Source organism: Gossypium hirsutum, chromosome D04 (genome assembly GCF_007990345.1).
Source record: "Gossypium hirsutum isolate 1008001.06 chromosome D04, Gossypium_hirsutum_v2.1, whole genome shotgun sequence".
NCBI classification, from domain to species: Eukaryota; Viridiplantae; Streptophyta; class Magnoliopsida; order Malvales; family Malvaceae; genus Gossypium; species Gossypium hirsutum.
The window spans coordinates 6,751,714-6,773,805 of NC_053440.1; the positions used below are offsets into that span (position 1 = coordinate 6,751,714).

Sequence of the window (22,092 nt, forward strand, 5' to 3'; positions counted from 1 at the left end):
TTGCAGCCTTCGAATGGCTCGTTGATTTAAGATCACAACTGATATCAAACAATTTTCTTTGAGTTCTCTAATTTACAATTTTTGTCTTACGGAAAATATAGTTTGTAGTTTTCTGCAATACAATCCTTGACTCATGTACCACATTATCGGGCAAAAAAAAAAATTGTTCAATAAAATTTCAAATTAAAACTCACGTGGTAAGCTCACAATTATACGCTTCACACGTGTGAGCTTGTACCCAGAAGAGTCACTTTATAACTCTTCTTTGACAAGCTGGGGGATAGATTGTTATATATAATTATAATAAAAATAATCTGACACAATATACTCATGACCCAAGTAGTAAAAAAGAAATCCATCTTCATGACTTGAAAAAAAAAAAAGTCGAACAACCATTTTTTAGATCCCTTCCTCTCTACTCTTGAAAACTCCCTTTCTGTTGATCTTGTGTATCAACAATTATGATACTAATTTAACATTTAAATGAAATATTAAAAATACATTTATTAGTAGAACATTTTATTAGTTTTAGTAAAATCATAAACATTATTTATAATGTTAAATTTATTACGTTAATGAAAATAGTAATATAAAATTACTAAAATTCAAAACAGAAACATCGATACAAGACTTTATATTTAATATATTTCAAAATTGAGTTTAAAATTAATTTGCATGTAATGTTTTTAAAAATAAATTTTAAAATGGTATTGTTTTTCTTTCACTATATTTTGAATTATTTACTGATTCCTAACTCTAAACCGAGGAATAGATAAATAGGGAAAGGGTAGAGGGCTTGAACCTTCAATTGGATGTATTTAATTTGGGATTTTTAATTTCATGGGTGATTTTTATTGGTTAAGGTAATCCCAGTTTGATTATCTAATTTACTTGTTGGAATCATTCGAATTTAAATACTTTTTATTTGATTAATTTAAGTTCGGGTTGAATAGTTTTTTTTTTTTTTATAATTTGGATGCGAGTCAAAACTAAATAAGTCTAAAAAAGGCTGTGGGTGGATTGATGAAGCTTGTTTGTTGCTTCTCACTTACCTTATGTTAATGGATTAACTTTGTCGTAATTAGATTTGATCATATGTTAGGTTATTTAGTTTGGCTTGAAGGTTCACTCGAAAAGTGGGAGGGTTTGGGTAAAAATATAGGTCTGAAAAATGAACTTTGAGAAAAAAAAATAGAGCTCATTTAGAAAATGATCATATCTCAGCTAAGCTTTTTTTTTTGGCACGGCTTGAATTTATCAAAAAAATTGCTATTGTTTTGCTACTATTTTTTTCACTGCTTTGATGTTATTTCACTAGTGTATTATCATTCTTTTGTTATTATTATTTGTATATTGTATAACTCTTGTTTTATTATTAATTTTGCTACTATTTTAGAGGCATTTGCTTATTAAGTTGTATCTATCTAAGTGTTATTTAAGTATAATTTTTTTAATTTATTTCCACTGAGTTGGGAAATATTTATTTTAATGTTTTTAAGTGTATTTGATGTATTATATCTTTTAAATTTATTTTTAAATAAATTTTTTTAATACGGGTGGGTTGAACTGGACTTGAACAAAATTTTAGACCCATTTTTCAAGCCGAACCTGAATCTATCAAACGAATTTAAATTTTTATTATGACTCGACCCAAACGTAACTCATAATCACCTTTAGTCATAATATCTTACTCTGGGTTGATTGGAAATTTTGTAAAAATAATTATCGTTTGATTGTTTGCCCAGCTTCAAATTCCAAACACGGGAAATGATTAACTCAAATACTCTATCCTCAATTTGGTAGTGTATTGTTGATAAATGATTGTTATGTTCTTAGATGCTCAATTTGCTTATATGTTATAGGTGATCATTAGATGTAGACAATATGTCTTTTACTCATGTTATACTCATTCATCTTTATTCAAGTATTTTTTGTAATATTTTTTTTATAACTATAGTGTAGTTTGAGCATTTTAATTATTCATTTTAATTTAAGAATTAAGAGAATTATACATTTAATTACAATTATATTATTAATACAAGAAATTAAGATGTAATTATACTTTATCGATCAAATACGTTTTGAAATTATAATTATGTAATTATTATGTCTAATTCAAGTACATCCTAAACTAGATTTATTTTGGTTAAATGGGTACTAACTTATTCATGTCTTCAAGCAGGTGAAGAAGCAGAATCGATATGATTGTGTTGATCCTCAAATTCCAATTTGTGACCAAAGCATCAAAGGCAAATTTTGTGCCACTTCTTCAAGGCTAATTTCTAGTTAATTTGGTTAGTTTTTTTTTTTTGGAGAGATGGTGAAATAAGTCATATGGCATTGAGAATAAAATCAAATTAATTTTAAGATATGAGATATGTTAATCAATGATAAATTTTATGATACTTAATATTATTTTAAAATAATAATATTTATACTCAAAATAATAATAATAATAAAACAAAATTGAATTATAAATATTTCATTATTTATAAATTATGTAAATAATACTAAAAAGTAGTTTGTGCATGTAATATAAAATTAAAAATTTAAAACTAAAATGCACTTAACATATCATATCAACAACTATTCTTGTTGAGTAATATTTTCTCGTATATTATTGATAGGAGTGTTTGGGTATTTATACATGATATTACAGATGTTATTACAGCTCATGATAGGGCCTTACTATTTTGTCTTAGCTCTGCTGTCTCTAATACTGACATTCTCTGCGAACTCCAAGTTTGTTGGGCACGTGTCTACGGAACACGCAATCCTTTCTATTCCTGAGACTGTCATTTTGGGCGGGTTCCGTACCTGCTGAACACGTGTCAGAGTGGCCTGCGGAGCATGCGGCCCCTTTCTATAGGCTCTTTGGGCCATTGCGAGCTGAATCTATAGCCTTGTGTTATAAGCTAGGTCATTGGCTTTGCCTTGCGAGCTAAATTTGTGAGATTGCTCTGCAAGCAGGGTTCGCGAACTCGCCTTGTTGTCCCCTCGTGGCTCGCTTTACACTTAATCTTCTGGTGGGACCTATACGGGTCATTGGTCGGAAATCCGGATCCCTAATAAAACTCGAATTGGTGATTACTGATATATAACAATTATAAATCATAGAATTTAAAAAAAATTAATTTGATAGTTTAAATTTTAACTATAAAGTTAATAAACCGGGAAAATAATCTTATTTCAGAGAATAAAATTCAGGGCAAAATACAATTAAAAGCCTTTTTTTTCAAAGTTTACCGAAATGAGCTCAGTAAATAATTATTTACCGGAATGGGTCATTTCCCCGAAAACGTGTCTACGTCAGCACGATGTCAGGGTACGTGACAGGAAAAAGCGTCCTCAAGGGCGTGCTTTGTCCACGTGGACAGAAAGCGCGCTGATGTGGACGCGTTTTATTGCCACGTCAGCGCGTCCTAGGGGACGCGTTTTCCCCGTGCGTGAATAGTGCCAACAGCCTTTTTTTTACCGTTAGCCCCCCAATGGTAAAAAAAAACTATAAAAACCCCCCATCCCTTCATATTTTTTCACAAATTAATCCTTTCTCAATTATTTTCTCAATTATTTTCTCAATTTCCTCTCAATTTCCTTTCAAATTGCTCTCAATTTCCTTTCAAATTTCTCTCAAATCCATATTTAATCTCAATTTGCTTTCAATTTGCTCTCAATTTCCTCTTAAATCCTTATTTTTAATTATTTAAAAAAAATATTTTTTAAAAAATTTTTTAAATCGTAAAAATTTGTATGAATTTAGCAATGGCCGGAGAATTGATTCGTCTTGATAACAAGCACATATCCATCGAACAAATAAAAATGGTAAGTCTTAATTTAATTTTTAAATATTATTTAAGATTTTTTTATTTATGCATTTTAAATAATTATTAATTTATTATTTGTTATAAAAGTCTGTAGATCGGATATTGGAATGCTATATCCAGAATATGCATGGTCCTCCATCACCGTTTTTGGCAAGTGGAGATGGTAGGCTGGGGATGCAAGTTGGACCCGAAACTTATCAGTGCGTTGGTTGAAAGGTGGAGACCCGAGACGCACACATTTCATCTTCCATGTGGAGAGTGTACTATCACTTTGGAAGATGTCAATCTGCAATTGGGACTGCCGGTGGACGGGTACCCAATCACCAGGTCTGTTTAATCTGGAGATTGGGGAGTGGTGTGCTACGAGCTTTTGGGCGTTATTCCGGAGAAAATTAACGGAGGTCAGATCGAGATGGGCTGGTTACGAGACATATTCCCGGATCCGAATGATGATTCAACCGAAGTAGAAAGAATCTGATATGCTCGAGCATACATTCTTCAAATAATTGGAGGTTATCTGATGTCGGACTTGTCACGGAACCTCGTACATCTAAGATGACTGCTGAAACTCGTTAATTTTAGAGCAGCTGGTGAATTGAGTTGGGGGTCTGCCGTGTTGACAACATTATATCGGGAGATGTGTGGGGCGACGCAACCGAGTAAAGCGAAAATCGCAGGTTGTCTGTCACTACTACAGTCATGGGCACGGTTTCGCTTTCCATTTTTATGTCATCGAATGGACCACCCATATATATTCCCACTCATAACGAGGTAAATTTTATATTAGATTTTACAATTATTATGTAGATTTTTAAAAATAATAGTATGCTAAAAAGTTTATTTAATTAGGTGGAACCATCCGGTAAGTTATGCTTGATTACCAACCTCTCTTGAAGATATACGGCTTCTATTAGACCAACGGTCGGAAGCACAAATAAGTATTAAATAAAATAGATATTTCCATAATGAGATAGTCGATTAGTATTTAGTATTTAGTACATAACTAATATTTCCATCATAGCCATATAGTTTGAATGGACACCATACAAGGATCCGGTAATTCGGGCAGTAATTCCGGATGAGTACTTCCAAAATAGAAAGGATTGGCATGTGAAAGTCCCATTGGTCAACTTTGTGACTGTGGAGATGCATCAATTGGTTAGAGTATTACGGTAATTTGGATTTCGATAATCGATTTTCGTGGCATCTGAGGTGTTGAATGATCATCACAAAATTGATCTACGGTAATTGCATACGGATTGGCCGAAATTCTGGTTATACTACATCCAAATATGGAAAGATCAGTATGATTATATACCTACTCGGGAACCGATCATCGTTCCAGAATTAGCGTGCGTGCCGGAATACATGCTATGGTTTAGGATCAATGGGAAGCCGTATTTACTCTCGCCAGAGGAGAGGCAGTGGCAATTGCGTGTCCAAATGGAACGATGTGGCCCTTTAAATCCAAGAAGAAGGGATGACGACGCAGGCCCATCAACAAGGCCCAAAAATTTACTCGGCCCATCATCAACACCCATAACTTCATCAAGCCCAGCAACAGTACCAACACAATTGCCCGACCCAGTAGTTCAACTGACGATACCCACGGCACAGCCTTTTCAGATGATGCCAGGTGCATATCCTAGCCCTTTTATATATCCTAACCCTTATATGTTTCCTTTTTCTAGTCCAATGGCAGGTTGGAGTCAATGTCCCGGTTCATCTCCATTTTTGACTACACCGATTGGATTGCCGATGTATAGGTCATCGTCGCAGGAGGGATCGCAAGAGGGGCTGTCGGGGAGCTCTTCTTTTACTAAACGCCATCACCGTATGGGTTTCAAACACCTTCGCCGTTGGTGATGCAAACACCTCTACATTTACTATTCTATCAATGTGGCTCATCGTCCTACTGTGCGCATGGTGTTCGTCTGCGCCTTGGCCTTGTTAATTTCTTGCACTACCTTACTACACCATACATGGCCTCCCTGCATCTGGCCTGCATAACTCGCTGCTTGTTTTGGAAATAGCGCCGCCAAACAAAAATATGTCTCTCGCACAACTGATGTTATCAGTAGATGGCGCGTTCCTTTTAGAATAGATTTTATGCATTCAGCCGGGTTTGAGGTCATATGACCATATCGTAGGTCGCCGTCGTATGCTTGTGCCCACTGTTTGAAACGTATGTTGCAAAGGTAGTCCGCGCCTTCACTGTTAATTGAACGTAAAACTGCCAACATCTCGTGAAAACGATATTTATTTATTTCATACCCTGCCAATATAAGTTCATAGTGAATATTACATACCACTTTTTCATTTACAATAAATTTAAAATGACAAACGAAATAATATTAATAGAGACTAAATACCCATATTGGTCACTTGTCTTCGTTCGCTCTTAGATGGATATTGCCTGTAGTAGTTGGAAGCAACGTGCCTTAGGCAATATCGATGGTGTATGCTCTGCAATAAGTTTCTCTGTCGATCAAATGTAGCTAGTATACCTGTACCCCGATCTAAAATAACACAGATATCGTGTTAGGGGCACACATACCTCCTTAACCTAGATAGAAAGAAATATCTATCATCAGATGACTCCCCCAGTGTTATTGCAAACGCAATTGGAAGAATTATTCCACCGTTATCCTGTACCACTACAAGCAATAGCCGATAAGTATACCTACCAAACATAAATATACCGTCAATTTGTACCAATGGCTTGCAGTATGGAAATGCATCTCGGCATTGCTTAAAGGTCTAAAACAGGCGTTTGAACACTTGACATCCACGTAGCAATCGGTCGTTGTAGTATGCATTTTTCGTTTCAAGGTCTATGATGCAACCTAGGACGTATCTCTCTAGCACTTGACACCACTGCCATATTTCATTATATGAAGCGTCCCACTCGCTATGCATCTTCTCCAACGCCTTCTACTTAGCTATCCAAGCCTTGCGGTAAGAGGGCGTGTACCCCATTTGGCTACGAATATTGGCAATTAAGACTGACACTGAAGTCCTGGGATCTGCCTTCACCGTGGGTAGTATCAAGCTAGCTAACATAGCTGAATCCATCTTAGGATGATCTTGTGAAACATCTATAAATGGATTACATTAAATAATGCAATATTACATAATAACAGTATTATTCAGAAACCGTCAATACTGTACTTACAACACATATATGTGGACCTTTGTACTTTTTTATCTCCCACAACCCTCTCTTTTTCCTCAACGAGGCGTAGATTTTCCATGAACATGTGCCGTATTGCACGACACATTTTACCTCAAACTTATCAGATTTGGATTTAACCACGTGGTAGTTAACGTCGTTGGTGATGCTATGTTGTTTCAAAGCACCAATAAAACTATCCTTGTTGGAAAATTGATTACCAACTTCAAATTCACCGGAATCCAGCCCCGAACTTGTAAGATCATGCAACCGGTATGGTAGCTTTGGAAACTCCAACGCATCATCTGTAGACAAATCGACATTATGCATGTGGGCTGGATGTGAGTATGCTCTGAATCGTGGAATTTCTTCTTCATCTGAACTCCTTTCAGCATCTTCAAGTTCTATTGAAATAGGCTCCGGTTCAGAAAATAAGCCAACTTCTACACCATCGGGCCTGGGCTCTTGAGGTGGATCCACATTGGAGTCATCTTCTAACCCAGCATGATCTGCAACGTACGAGGTCCCCTCACCAGTGGACGTCGTAGGGAATACATCATCCCTTCTTCTCGGCATTTCATAACGTCCTCAATTAGATGTAGATTGCCAACCACTAGAACTTGATGCCGTTTCCCAGTACGTATTTCTAGCATCATACATCGAGCCACCAACGTACATGTCCCATCCACCGACAGGGTGTCTTGCAAGGGATGTGCATTCTACACCGCTACCAAACATGGGTTGTTCCGTATTTTTTAACCCGCTAACCGAGTGTCGACCAGGGATCGTGTATACCTCTCGAACACCAGTCGCAAGTACATCATTTTGTGATGTAAATTGTACATATAACTCAATATAAGGTGCCACTAGCAAGATGGGTTTGCACCATTGCCTCTAAGCTACGAGCACCTTTTATGTCGAACGAGTCATATGTCAACAGATCAACAGAAGAACAAAATCGTTATGCAATAGACAAAACTTTCATTGGCGTCGTTCCGAAAATTTTACGCCTAATTCTTTTACGAAGTTCTGTCAAATCTAAGTTCTGGTTAAAAACCAGTCCCACTGTATTCTCCGATAAAAAATAACACCGTTCTCGGTGTGGCAAACCTTACCATCATAGTAAATAACAGTACTAATACGTTCACTCATCTTTCATTTCTAACCTTCTTAGCCTCTCTAAATTGTTTTTGTTGTAACTTATGCAATCTAAGAACTTTTTTGCCTCATTTATAGCCTCAGCCCAAACATGCTACTGTAGCAAAAGTGCGTCCACGTGGGAGCGATTTAAAAAATTCTTCTAATAAAGCATCCTGCTTGAAGCATTTTTTATACTATTTGCTTAGAAACGTCAACTCGAAATTACTTTTTCAGGACCTACTGTAGCAAAAGCGTGTCCACGTGGGAGCGGTTTCAAAAATTCTTCTGATAAAGCATTCTGCTTGAAGCGTTTTTTATATTATTTGCTCAGAAACGTCAACTCAAAATTATTTTTTCAGGACCTACTGTAGCAAAAGCGCGTCCATGTGGGAGCGATTTCAAAAATTCTTCTGATAAAGCATCTTGCTTGAAGCATTTTTTATACTATTTGCTCAGAAACGTCAACTCGAAATTATTTTTTTAGGACCTACTGTATCAAAAACGTGTCCACGTGGGAGCGATTCCCTCAATAAATTTTTAATTAAATTACTCACGTAACCCTAAACCCCTAATTTAATTGATTTTTTCTTAAAAAACCATAAACATGAAACCTAATCCAATTTTGAAAAAATTATAATTAATTTAATTAAGAAACCCTAAACTCTAATCCCTTATTCGTTTAATTTTTTCTCTAAAACCCTAAAAATCCTAAACCCTAACGCTAATCCTAAAAATCCAAAACCTAACGTGGGAGAAACGGGCAAAACGCGTCCCTAGGGGAGCGCTTATGTGGCAGCAAAACGCGCCCTTGAGGGAGCGATTTATGTCCACGTAGGCAAAGCGCGCCCTCAGGGACGCGTTTTTCTACCACGTCCCCTGACATCGCGCTGACGTGGACGCGCTTTCGGAAAAAAGTGTCATTCCGGTAAATAATAAATTACCAGGCTCATTTCGATAAATTTAAAAAAAAAAGGGCCTTTAATGGTGTTTTGCCCTAAAATTCCATCTTAATTACAATAAATTTGTAGGAAATTAACTCAGCCTTTGGTAAGTTGTGAAAAAAATGATATATGAATATATAGTTTCCCAATAGAAGGGAAATAAACAAATTAGTAGTAATGAAATTTATAAAAACTACTAAATAAATATGTTTAAACAAATTAAAAAGTGACCTGCCAAACTACATTTTTAGGATTTCTAAAAATTATCATTCATCAATAAAAATAAAACCTGGGAAAAAATAATGGTAATATATTTTATAAGAATAAATTTATTGCCTTACCTATTATAATTAAATGGATTATAAAAAAATATTTAAATTTGAACATTTTTTAATAAGCTAATAAATTATAAATATTTTATGTTTAAAGTTTATCTAATCTAATTAATATTATATATTAAATATTTTAAAAACATATTGATAAATTTGAAATGAATTGGTATCATCATGTATCAGTTCTAATGAAAAAACATTAATAGTATCTTTTTCTTCTCTTCCAGAACTCCCTCCCCTCCTTCTTCACTTTCATTGATACTGTGTATCAACAATGGTGCAGTGAGCGTTGATTGAACCCGTCAAAAGAGTTTGCCGTTCTCTGTGATGCTAAGGTTCTTGTCATCATTTTCTCCAATACTGACAAATTCTTTGGGTTTTCCAGCTCTGGTTCAAAAGCAATAGCTGAGAAGCAGTAGTATTCAATGGCAACGGTGGATATCGAGAGGAAGCGAGCGGCATCGGCAGAAGAGACATGCACCGACCAAGAGCCGCGCCAAGCAAGGGGAAGGGCTCCGGCAATACTATATCCAACACATACTTCTGCCTCTTTAGTGCTTCATAGCAATTTATGGATACATTTGTGATTTTGGTTCCTATCATCTGTGTTATGGGGTTCGCCATTTATTGGCGGAATTTTCGGGAAAGCTGAGGTGAAGAACGGTGAGGAAAGGATGTGGTTCAGCTTCAAATCGACTGATTGCTGGCTTGTATGAAAGAAGCACTCGACAACCAACTAAGGTATGCAGCTTTGGAGCCTTAATACTTGTGGAATTGTTTGTGCATGTATCTCCTAATTTTTTTGATCCTGTTGTGTAAGATATTAAGATAGGTGTGTCTTAGTATTGATATTGTTCTTGGCTGGGCTCAGTCGGTGCATGATTTCGGTGTGCTAAGAGCAGTTTTCGAATCTCCCTTAACCAAAATAAAATAATAAAAAGGAAGATAAAGCAATTTTATGGTAACTTTTAGTAGACTAAATGCAAGTCCAAGTCTAATAGCTGAGCTATAGTCACATTGGAGTTCTAGGTTTATGCTTGTTCTGCTTTTATTAAAGAAGCATCCTTGTTTATGGCTTGGTGGACCATATTTGTGTGGGTGGTTATTACATCAGCTAGTCTGGTTTTTTATCTTTGTTTTGCATTTGCCTTTAGAATTTGGCCCTAGGCTTGGAATTTTTGCCTAATTTTGGATAGAGATTGTTTTGCTTGAACCAGATTATTACAGATGTTTTAATACATGGGGCAAGAAAACTGTTTTTGGATGTTGTTTCATTTTGGTTTATTTCATTACCACTTCTATATTCTTCCCTGTTTAAGGATGTAGTAGGAACACTTTAGAAGTGTTCGAGTATAGGATGATGTGAACTATAGTTGAAGCTTTTCGGTTTCATATCTATCGCTAGTAAGAGAAGCATGAATGGCTGCAGGGTGCATATCTGGATTTCTGAGACTGAGCTACTACCAGGTGATATATTTGTTATCATCTCCATATAAATAACTGTCGTTATGAACCAAGCAATATAATTTCCCAGCACACTTTTCATCAATGTTTTCCCTCTATACTATCATGTGGAGTATAAGGACAGTGTATTTGCTTTATGATATCTTGACCTGCATTTTGCTCTCTTAAGGTACATAATGTTTTCCCATGTCATGCTACAAAACTGTCATCCTATCATTAAGCTGCCGTGTGAAAACATGCTATAATTGACATAAGTTTTTTTTTTTTTACTATCATTTAAGTATTATGATTTTGGACGAACAGTTTCAGATTATATAGGAATGCTGAAGTGTCTTTTCCTCACTATCTGTCCTCGACTTTTGGAGTACCTTTACATGTTCATATTTATAGTTTTGAACTCAAAAGCTATACAATTGTTTGCATTGACTTCTTACTTCTGATTGACAGACTACTTTTATCATTATCGAGGTGTATCTTGCTTGTCTTGTATATATGTAGGAAATGGAATTTGTTGCCATGACCTGTGAGGAGAAACAGAGACCTTTACCTTATTCTCTGCCCCCCGTAAAAGGTGAGCTATTGCTACCTTAGCTTAGCGTTCATCTTTCCGGTCTAAGCTCAACGATGAGCTCTTTAGATGTTCATTCTGTTCTGATTTTGAAAGCTGATGATTATGTAGTTTGATGTATGATAGATGAGCTTCAAAGGGCAGTCATGATGTTGCTTGGACACTGAAGTAATGTGTATAATTGCAGCTTTTTGGCATATCCTTTTAAGTCGATAACAGCTAGTTGCTGCTATGTTCGGAATAAGCTACTTTAAACTTCCACATGCATATGATTAAGGAGTTACGTAAGATGTCCAATGCATCAAAAGCAAGCTGAAACAAAAAAGAGCTTTGAGAAACCTTTCTCTTCAATACCGATAACTATTTCATTTCAAGCTCTGATTATAGAAGAAGTCTATGGTTTTAGTTAGACCATTGAAAGAGTGAGGTCGCAGGCTTTCAGAAATGGCTAATGATAGGATGAAGATCCAATATGGAAATTTGATAGGACAGAAGGTTGGGATTCAGATGGCTCTGTTAAGAAGCGGCGGTCGAGGTTTTCTGGCCAACATAGCCCTAAAAAAACTTTGAAAATTGCAATGAATGGAACAATCACCCCAACTTCGGTGATTTTTGTTCTGTAGATCATTGATGCTTAAGCCAGATAGTTCTTATCCTATCAATTGCCTTCAGCATATCATAACCATGTAGAGAAGATACGATCACGACCTTTGCGACGTTGGATATTTTAACAGTTCACTTGATTTAATATGTTACTGTCATTTTTACTGTTCACTTTATTTAAAATTGCAACCTATGAGTTAGCTTGATTTAATATCGCAACTGTCATCATTTTTAAAGCTCGTTAATTTTTTCGACAAAGTGAGGGACAAATTTTTACTTGCGAGAAGTACGGTTCACGGTATTCTATAATACAGTTTTTAGTTCTTGAATTACATTATTGAACAACAAAATTTGCTCATTAAAGTTTTAAATTAAAACTTATATATTAAGCTCCCAATTACACATCCCACGCATGTAAATTTATCTTAGAAGAGTTAATTTATAACTCTTTTTGGACAAGGTGGGAGACAAATTGTTAGATAATTGTAATAAAATAAAATATATTATAATTTGACCTTTGACCCGAAATTCAATTTGGAATCTGACCCAATGACCCCCCTATATATATATTATATTTATTTTTTCTAAAAACCCCTTTTGAAGAGGAGGACACTCCAAATACTCCATTTTTATTATATTTTTCTTCAATACTCCACTGAAACTCCCTCCCTTTCCTTCACTACTTTCATTGATATTGTTCTCAAAAAGCTAAAATTTTCACAGCTACAATAGAAGAATTCACCAATAATACTGTAAAAAGAATTAGAAACCAAAAATTTGTAATAATATGTGTATCTGATGCACTATAGCTACTGCTTCTAGTGTTCGTCCTCGAGCAAGGAAGCCAAACCACCTTGGGTTCTTTAAGGTCCAAGGTTAAAATCTCCTAAAAAATAGGGATGGCAAGATCATAACAGAATTTTAGATTTTAGTGATAGGATCGGGCTTGGCCCGAAAAATGAGCCTAAATTTTTGTTTAAGTCCGAATTTAACTTAGCTGTATTAAATTTAAAAAAAATTATTTTATTAAATAAAATAAATTTTAAAAATATGATATATACTAAGATAGTTCCAACTAAATTAGTAACAAAATTAATAATAAAACAAAAGTTCTACAATAGCAAAATACTATGAAACTAGCTATGCAATTCAGGCCAAGTTGGGGACTAAAAAAAACTATCAGAGCCCATTTAAAAAAGAGTATTTTTTTTATTAAAGTCTAATTTTCGAGCCTATAATTTTATCTAAACCCTCTCATTTTTCAAATGTATTTTCGAGTTTAGAATTAAATAAATTTACTCAAAAACTAGTAAGAAAACCCAAATTAACTGTATGAAAATTGTAACTAAAGAGATTTTGGAAAAAAACTAAATTTGTTGTGAAAACAATATTAAAAACCCTTAAACTTGAAAGGGAAAAACGATAAGGCATAGACTGAATTGAATGGATAAAGATGAAGTTTGAGAAAAGAAGAAAAAAATTTCGAATGATAAGGGTAATATATAATTTAATAATATAAAGATATTTCAAATATATATAAAAATTGAAAAGCTTATTAGTCGTTTGAGATAGAGATTAGCTTGATAATTAACGAATTTGGTGAAAATGTTTCTAGAAAATTTTGAATAGCTTGCGAGTACAAATGATCTCATTTATACCCTAAGGGTGCGTTTGGTTCGCTGTATTGGATTAGAGGTGTATTGGATTAGAGGTGTAATAGCTAATCCACTGTTTGGTTGAATGTAATGGAATAGAGGCGTAATAGTAATCTTGTGTTTGGTTGAATGGAATAGAGGTGTAATAGCATAATGGAAAAAACTAAAATGACTAGAATACCCTTAGCATAAAATTGTTTTGGTAAATGATTATTGTTATTGTTATTTAAATTTTAATAAGATTATTATTATCAGTAATAAATAATTTGATCATATTTTAACATAATTATTATTAAATATATTTTAATTAAAATATATAATTTATAATAAAATTCTTAATAATCAATATTCTTATATGAATTTACTCAAATCATAATATATGATACTATAAAATATAATTTGAAATAATTAATATTAAATATATTTTAATTAAAATATATGATTTAATAAAATTCTTAATGTAAAATATTCTTATATGAATTTTCTAAAATCATAATATATAATACTATAAAATATAATTTAACATAATTATTATTAAATATAAGTTAATAAAAATATATAATTTATCATCATACTATAGATAAATATTGAAATTTGTCATTGTACTTTATTTTTATTTATATTTGCCGTTATTTTTTTAAAAAATGAGTAAATTTGTAACTTAATTTTTATGTTATTGAATTTTACCACTAAAATTTAAATTTTATTAATTTTTGCCACTAACTCTTATTTTTTAGTTAAACTCTTATTTTAAATTTATATTGAATTTTTATTTTTTTAAATTACAAATATCTTCATTTAACTTAACGAGTAAATATAATTCTTGACTTTCCTTTCTCATCATCTAAACAAAAGCACAATAAACAAATTGTCAAAAAGAAACCCAAATCCAATAGTTGGGAGATTCAAAAGCTTTCTCCAATAATGTGTTTCTTCTATAAGAAACAATGCTTATAAGCAGCTTGTCAAAGCTCAAAATCTATTTAGTCCTATGTCATACATCCAATGTCATTTGTATATATGCTCCCTCACATCAGCACAAAACACAAGACTCAATATGAAGCATACATGAGAAGAAAACAGTTGGATTGAGTTAATGAAGTACATGCATCTTATGTGTTTTTCTTTCTCAGGGAAAACCTTTCGAGAAAAAAGAAAGTAGAAAAGGAATTAAAAAAATGTTGGTGAAACATTTGAGGAACATGCAAACAAGGTATCCTACAGCTAGTAGTGGTGATGAAATACTCTGCAACAAAATCAGCGCATCTTATAGAATTGAACTCTCGAAACCACACAACGTCGTCCGCTCAATGAATATTTAACCATTATATCAACGTCTCGGGGATTCTTCTTGTTTGGTGCAACAGTCATGCTCCCAATTATTGTCTCCCCTTCACAGATGGTTAACACATCCTCTAGATATAGGACTGTTTGCTTCCAATGGGTAGCTCGCGATCTTGGTCCTGCATTTTGTATTTGCCATTAGCCAAGGCAAAGTTCTTCTAGGCTGGCTTGCTGATTTCTCAATTTCGAAGAATCGAACAACTAGCTTTTATAAACCTTTAGAACACTGTAAATCACTATGCGAGCTTGTTGGTAATTCGCTTGGGAGTAATTAGTTGCAAGAAGAGCCTGTAACAGAAACCAAAAATACATCCAACAGGTTTCATTTGGTGCTACTTTATATGGTATTGTCATAAACATCCTACATTTGGGGTCTTCCAAATGAAAAACCAAAGGACATGCTACCTGACCAGAGAGTGCTAAAGCATCAGTTAACAAAGATACAGCCAACCAAATTTGTATACAAATCTGATGACCAGCCATAGGAATAGGGCCCTGCCTAGCTGCCAGTGATGTTGCAAGTGTGAGAGTTCCAAGAGTGGCTATTGTTCCTACCAATAAGTAGTCCACCTGCAGGTACCATCACAATTTCAATACTAAAATTCAATTGTTTGTTGTTATTTTCATTTTATGAAGCTTAACTATAAGAAAAAATAAGCAGATACTGAAAGTAATACTTAAGATCAGCAAGAAATGTACCAGATTTTAAGTAGAGGGAAACTTTACTCCAGTCAATTTTAGGAGAGATCAGTTCAACTTTCCCATTCAACTCCCACAGAAGTATAATAGCAATCAGATATCTAGTTTCAAAAAATAAAAATAAAAAAAATGAATAGAACATCCAAAATTAGCAGAAATGTTATGAGGCAAATACACTAGAATTATTAAGTTTACCACATTATTGACGTACTCAGAAATCACAGTAGCAACTGCAGCACCACCAACGCCAAAACCAAAGGGAAATATCAAGATTACATCCAATATTGCATTTAGTAAGGTGCCTGCACCTGTTAGTTCAAGCAAGAAATTATCTATAAGCAGCAAAGAGACCCCTTGAGGGAACTTGAAACATAAGGCATGCTGTAATACTTGCCAATGGCATACAAAGGTGTCTTTGTATCCTTAAATCCACGAAAAGTGCCTTGAGCAGCAAGTGCAATTACGACTGGTGGGGCACCAAAGGCTCTCCATGTCAGAAACTGCTCCGCTGGTCCACGCATCGACGAATCCTATGAAAAATAAAAGTAATAAGATATAAGAAATTAAAGCATTACAATTCCAAAATATAATTACAAATACATCATTAGTTATCCTGACATACCATAGGTATACCCATGATATTCATTAAGAAACCCGAGCCAACTGAGAGTACAACCGCTTCTGCAATGCCAAGTCCAGCAGCAAGTGCTAAGGAAGGGAAGAACTTTCTTGCCTTGATGCTCAAATTCACCATCTTAATTATACCAAACCCCAGAGTCAATTAAAAGTTCAACCAAACGATCATTTTCATGAAGTATTGCAGTTATTGTATAATCTTTTCACTGAAAATTACCATCCTTGCTTTTACTAATCAATGCTTGCTCTTCAGCAACAAAGGATGTTGTGATATTAAGTAAAGGAACATTAAACAATCTCGACACCAGATTGAATATCGATACAGATACCCCAACTGCCGCCAATTCAACCGACCCTTCACCACAAAAAAACTAATATTTATCAGCCAATAGTTACCTGTGTGATTAATAGATAAAGCTACAAAAGCAAGCTTGGTATGATAGTATTAATAATAAAAAAAGAAAAACAAGTACCCAAATGGCCAACAAAGGCTGTATCAACAAGTGAAGCAATGGGATCAGCAGCCAAAGCCAATGCAGCAGGCAGTGCAATAGATAGATGCCAATTTTTAACGATAGTTACATGATTCAACTAATTTGATGAATCAAGTCTTAAACTTTCTAAAACCTGAAACTAATGCATGATTCAATTTCTAGAAATGTTGAATCTTCCATCATAGACATTTTAAAAACATAAAAGGGAAAACACGTTGAAAGAAAAATGTTAGGGCAGACAATGTTTACCTTGATTGAATTGGAAAGGTTTTCTTGACGGTTTTTTTGGAAATAAAATGTTTACCTTGTTGGGATTTGAAGAACAGAAGTCTGTTTTTGGACTTCCCTTCACTGCATTTGAAGAACAGTTCGGGTGCATTTGGTTCGACAAAACAACAAATGAAAGTGAAACGGGAGCGGTGGAGGTTGCTGGCCTGTTTGATGTTGGGAGGGAGAGTTCTGGAGGTGGATTTTGGCTTGGGAAGATGAGGGTAAAACAGGGCATAGAAAAGATAAGAATGCTAAACGGAAGCTAAACTGAACAAAGGGCAGGGAATAGAAATCGGTAAGAAAGGAGGAATACGTACGTAACCGATTCGGCGCGTAATAGGCATTACAGCGAACCAAACGCCGGAATAGGTGGGGCCCACCGATTCGGCGCGTAATGGTAAACCCATTACATCGAACCAAACAAGCCGTAAATGTTGATGTCAATCCATATACATTGATTCTAGCAATTAAAAAAATCTTGAATTTAGTTAAATCTTGACTCTGTTTACTTGGTTTCATATGGTGAGGGGCTTGGAATTTATTTTCATTAAATTTTAAAGTAAACTTGACACTAATGAAAGTTGAGATCATTAAAAATACATTTCGATAAATAATTATGGTGTTGTTTCATATTTTTGGGAAAAATAAATAATTAAATAAAAAAAGTCATTAATTTACATGGTTACATTATACATAATAATATTTTATTAAATTTAACATTTATTTCCCATATTATCATTAAAAATTTATTGATATATTTTTTAAATCTGATGTACCCACTTATTGTTTTTTTTTTCATTTTTATATTTTTATATATTATTATGCTTCTTTTATTATTGTTTTTATTTCATTAATTTTCAATAACTTAAATTTTCTTTTAAAATTATTTGTTCAAACAAAATAAATAGAAATACTAGTATTTTGAAAGAAAAAAAACCCTTCATTTTAAATTTCTTGTTGTTATGTCCAAAAGCGATTTGGGAGAGGAATTTCATTTCTATTAAGTTTTTCAAAGTTCCAAAAACGAATTTACTTCTTTGTGTAAAAATAAAACAAAATTTTAAAAATTATATGAAATTTCAAAAGAAAAAACAACTAATTTTGTGTTTTTTTTCAAAATTTCTCAAAATCTTTTTTTATTTAATTCATTAACTCTCACTATAAAATAAAAAATTTAAATCACAAAACTTGTGCCAAACTAAGTTACCAATTTGCCTGTGTTCATTCTAGTATTTTTTGCTTTGTTTGTGTAGTTGTGTCAATACTTATACCAAAGCTTATGGTCGTATCTCATATCACAATCTAGCTAGACATTTTTTCAATTGGTATCAAAGTCTCCCACCTAATATAACTACTGAGATCTTGTGTCTAGTAATCGATAATAGAGTCTATGAAAGAATGCAACACAACTATACATCCACCACTATTGGATGTATCTAATTATGTTTATTAAAAAGTTCAAAAGAGAACTTTGATCAAATCAATTGATGAAAAAGCATGGAAAGTCATTTTGAATGGATGGAATCATCCCCAAACTACTAAAAAAACGCTAAAACCTGAAGCAAGCTGGACAACTAAAAAAGATAAAGTTGCAATGCAAACTAAAACTCTAAAGCTTTGCATGTTATCTTTAATGGTGTATATTCACAAGAGTTTAGAAGAATTTCTAGATGTGTCTCAACACAAGAAGCCTAGAACATTTTGGAAACTACTCGCAAAGAAACCTCTAGAGCAAAAGACTTCAAATGCTACCAAGTTTAAAATTGTAAGAATATGTGAAAATGAATATATTTTTGAGTTTTATGCTAGACTTGTAACATAACTAATGAAGCTTCTACTTTTGGTGAGGAATATTCTGAGGAAAATTGAGTTCAAAAAATACTACGTTCGTTGCCTGAGAAGTTTGTAGTCAATGTGACAACCATTGAAGAGGCTAAGGACACCAACACTATGTGTGTTGATCAGGTTCATTACAAACTTTTAAAAAAGAATCTAAAGGAAGTTCAAAAAGTCAAAATCAAGCCAAATAATAATATAACCTTTAATGTGAAAGTCGATATCAACACATCTGATGACACCATGGTCTGTATTGATTGGTTGTAAGAACAATTGCCTCTTCTTACAAGGAACTTTAAAAAAAGCTGTTTAGAAGAATAATGATAAAAACAAATGAGTTATGGCAGAGTAGAGATGTAAATGCATAGGCATACACAAGTTAGGACAGTCCAGTGGGCTTGTCTTCAAGTTTTCATATTAAAGCTTTACGTGGGACTCCGCCATATGAAAATTTACGGGATAACTCATGTGTACGAATCCACATATATGAATTTGCATTTACGAATCTACTTGTAAGAATCTGCAAGACTATTCACCAAGTGAATCCGAAATGTATCTATCCACATGGTGGGTTATCTGTCAAGGTTATTCGCAACAAGTCTGTACGCAGAGACTATGAGCGCTATAATCATAAGTAGAAATAACACTCATGCGTCGTGTACTATGTAGTTATAAAATAAAGTCCAAGTTTTAATTGTGATAATTGTTTTACATGTTGTATTTCCATGAACACCATATGTATGCGCAAGTTTTATCTGAGTACAAACCATGGCAGACTCTTAAAGCTAGCCATAAAAAAAGAACTTATTTTGAACTCATTAAGTTCATTACGAACTTATCATGATTCTCTTCTTTTGGTTTTAGGAAATCAACATTGTTGTGCGATGTTCAGAGAGACTAAGCCAGAGTCTTCAAGCCTAGCGTGAGCCTAAAATCTTTTGTTGTAACATGTATAGATATCAGGGGACCTATTGGGTTTAAATTCTCATATTGTACTTGAGAAGAACTCTTATAATCTTAGTTAAACTAGTGTTTTGAATGTATGAGGTTAAATCGCCCAATTATATGTAAAGTCTTTGTTTTATTAGAAGGTTGTGTGAGTTTATTTGGTACTCTAATTTTAAATTTTGGATTTAAAATTTGCAAGTAATTGTTCCATTAATTGTGTAACTCCCTATAGCTTTGGTTTGGCGACTGGACCAGGCAATGGGTGTTACATGAAGCTTGTTAAAGAAAAAGATGTTGTGGTTGGTAATTTTGAAAAGACAAATGTGAAGCTCGATGAGGCTTTCAAAGAGATTGATGCCATTATTATTGATTATGAAGTCAATTTGAAACACAAAAAAAAATTGATTGTTGTTTAGAAGGATTTTGTAGAAGCTTAAACCATCATAAAGAAAATGAGTTATAAGAGTGAGAAACTTGATGAGATCTTAGTTATTGTAAGAGGGGAAATGGAGATAGAGGTTTAGGATATATTGATAATGGTGAGAAAATTTCTTCCGCAACTATTTTTCATTAAGACTAAAGAAATCTTGAAAGCCTACATGCCACTGTTATGGAAAGGCTGGGCATATTAGATTGCATTACTATAGGTTGAATAATGATCGAAGAGGGAGAAATACCAGGATGTCCCATCTCATGTTGCCACATCTTAAATAATAATATCTTGACAACAATAAGTATGGAGCAAGAAGAATGGTAAATTTGTATGTCATTATAGTGGTGTTATAGGACACACTAATTTGTATGTCATTATAGTGGTGTTATAGGACACACTAGACCTATATGTTATAAGCTCCTTGATGATTTGAGATTGAAGCAAAATTTAAATGTTGCATAAGGTGTTCCAACAAGGCAAACCACGAGTAGAACAACTTATAAGAAAGTGTGAGTAAGAAAAGATCAATCACATATCAGTTATGAAGACTAACAAAAGATTGATGCTCGAGTGAACTATAAGGTTATAACATGTATAAATCATAATAAAAAATTTCAACCTTCATGAATACTCCATCAAGGATACTTGGAAAGCTCTATGTTGTTCTACAAGTTACAATTCTCATCGATGATGATGTAGCACCTTGTTTTTTAAGAAATTCATTAATTATGTAAGGATTCAACAATTTTATAAGAAATTCAACAATTTTGTAAAAGAAAAGTAATTTACAAAAGGGTTAAATATAAGATTAGTACCCGAACTTGTTCACTTCTCCCAGATTAGTATTTATGATTTTTTTGTCCCAGATTGATACCCGAACTTTTTTCCGTCCACTATATTGGTACTTGTCACTAATGCCGTTAAATTTTTGATGAGGTGGTAGCAGTGGCGAATTGCGCCCTGCCATGTGGCATCCTATTATACCTCATTTTTCTATTTCTTTTATTTTTATTTTTTATTCTTTCATTTTTGTTTCTTTTTTATTCTTTTTTTTTGGGTATTCTTCTACATCTTTCTTTTGTCAACCCCCACCCCCCAAATTTTTTTCCAAATCCCTGGTTTACTCCATGAAATTGAGCTTAAAAAAAATATGTTTGGGTTTCTTTAACGTTCAAATTCTAATCTTAAATATAGAATTCACTAACAAACATGTTAAGTAAGATGCCATAAAGGGGAAATGATAAACCAAATACATTTAAGAGAAGTGGATAAATTCGGGTACTACTATTGTATTTAACTCTTTACAAAATTATAAATGAGGTAAACATTACAATGTTGAGAGAAATTTAATAACTTTATAAGTGGTTCAATGGATGGGTTGATATGGAAGTTTCCATGGACGAGCTGATTCAAGGATTTTAATAGGGTTTCAATTTCTAGAAGTAATTTCTTTATACAATTCTTAAACTACTTATAACATTTATTTTAGGTTTGGTAGGAGTATTATTTTTTACGCATGTTTTAATATATGCGTTTACAATAAACTAATGCAATTGGTAATATTTAACTACTCTCATGACTTATTTTTAACAAAGAGAGAAAAATTCTACTTTGAAGAGATCTTATTTTTTATAAGAGTTTTTACTAATATTTTTAATTTCAAATTTAAATTTATACGGATTATTCTTTATTTTATGTGTAACTGTTATAATAATATGTAATAATTTTTTTTC

The 22,092-nt window shown here is 33.4% G+C and overlaps 1 long non-coding RNA gene and 1 pseudogene across 2 annotated transcripts; one reads left to right on the plus strand and one right to left on the minus strand.

Annotated features, from left to right (window-relative positions):
• Nucleotides 1–9,606: 9,606 nt before the first annotated feature.
• LOC121216284 (uncharacterized) lies at nt 9,607–12,255 on the plus strand. Of its 2 annotated transcripts, none has more exons than XR_005912385.1 (3): nt 9,607–10,150; nt 10,839–11,444; nt 11,553–12,255. It is a non-coding gene; the product is annotated as an uncharacterized lncRNA (long non-coding RNA). The 2 variants fall into 2 exon arrangements; XR_005912386.1 differs by having other exon boundaries at nt 11,568–12,255.
• Nucleotides 12,256–14,567: 2,312 nt separating this feature from the next.
• Nucleotides 14,568–17,377, minus strand: LOC121216076 (protein DETOXIFICATION 44, chloroplastic-like; annotated as a pseudogene).
• Nucleotides 17,378–22,092: the final 4,715 nt, after the last annotated feature.